Below are 1,907 nucleotides of genomic sequence, written 5' to 3'. Positions count from 1 at the left end.
AAAATGTAACTTTTAACATGCATTGAAATTTTAACATGCACCTTTTTAGAATGCGTGACATCGTTATATTCTGCCATGCTGGCATTGAAATATTGTGAAATCCTCTCATTGATTAGTTTCATTAAACACAATTTTTTATGTGAAATGATCAAAGAAATTAAGTGTTCTTTCTTTTCTTTTAAACGTCATCCTGGCTTATAAGGCTATATTCATGGTGAGAATAAGCTGTAATTATATAAAGTAAGATTAGAAAAGATGTTTAAAATGAACTTTCTCTAATAATCTTAGCACTATGTATGGATACGACTGATTAAAAAACATGTTCAAAAGTATCAACATAATAAAAAAGGTTTCTCACAGCGGCAGATGAAATACAATCTAAAAGAATAAAGAACAATGAATTCTGTCAAGATGAACATTTTGTAGGATTTTCTCTAGAGAGTAAAAATTGATGTGTAATTTTTAAATGTCCTATTCTGCATTTTGTATAGATGAACTGATTTTCAAAACAGAAGTTATGTTTTTTTTTTTCAAATAAACTGTTCAATACAAAGATATGGTATTCTGCCACTTACACAGATCGTAGTCCTTAAAGTTGCATTCCTGAGAGATGCTTCCACTCCGAATCGTAAATCGTTTTGGCAGCGCCCGTGTGAGGGCCGAGATATTTTGTTTTTTAACTCGTAAAGCATGTCCAGTCCTCCTGCGATAGCAGGACAGTGTTTATACAAGGGGTCTGCATTAATGCAGCTTGCGTTGCTTTCATCATATTAATAAGTACAGCATAAGTAAAGACAAAAAGACACATATTACAAAACATTACCAGTCTAAAAACTGAGACTTTTAACTTTAGGTTATTAGTATATTAGGTTTAGTATAGTTTTCAGACTTTCAGAAAGAACTCATCAACTTAAAGAATAAAGCACTTATCAATTACATTTATTTTAATCTCAAAAACTCAAGTTTACGTCTAGTATTTATTATTGCACCTGAAATACAAGTACCTGAGACATGCTCACACTCCTTAGCCAAAACACAAAATTTTTTAGTGCTTTTGTATTTAATATAATATTTAATAATATTTGAAAAATTACTCCATACAAGACAATCAAATTATATACATTCAATGAACACAACATACAAAGTCTAACTTCATCACATGCTTTGATGCACTCATTTCTCTGTCTCTGTTGTTCTCAGTTATCAGCTGTCGGCTATGTAAACTGTGTTTTTTATATTGTGTATTAAACTCACACTACTCTTTACCCAGAATAACATGTACTTCTTCCGTGGTGACAAAGCGAGGTACATGATTTCTTCAATTTATATAAACACAAGTAAACTTTTTATTGTAAAATAATCAAATAAAATAGTAAGTCTAAAGACATAGGCTAACTGATGATCCTTACATATGAAATACCCGCACAAAATCATCTAGGTATATTCTTAAAGCGACGTTGGTTTTATTACACCATAATATAAGAATAATAAATCGGTATATACTATAAAGATTCACTTTGCTATCATTTCCAACTAATGTTGATTTATTGTGTTGTACTCAAAACATCTGAACTTCAGTCAGCTTTTTGGGGGGGCTGAGCATTAATTTACTTTTTAAAGATTCCAACATCTAGTTGATTTTTAACCCTTACCTATACATGTTGCTTGGCTCACTGTAAACCCGGCATGCTTTCCGTTATGTTTACCTTTAAATGACAGAGAATATAATAGCAAAAACAAAACAAAAAATGTCATCACAGAAAACAGTAACAAACCATCTGGTAAATCGAGTGTTGTAGAACAACGAGTGAAATCTATGTGTTAGTTCAGATTAAAAATACCTCGCTTTATTATATACAGCTCCACAAGGCAAAACAAAGATCTCACGTAGTCCATCATGTTACACC

This window comes from Paramisgurnus dabryanus, chromosome 9, assembly GCF_030506205.2.
Source record: "Paramisgurnus dabryanus chromosome 9, PD_genome_1.1, whole genome shotgun sequence".
Classification (NCBI taxonomy): domain Eukaryota; kingdom Metazoa; phylum Chordata; class Actinopteri; order Cypriniformes; family Cobitidae; genus Paramisgurnus; species Paramisgurnus dabryanus.
The sequence above is the reverse complement of the archived record's forward strand: the minus strand, read 5'-3'. Positions refer to the sequence as shown.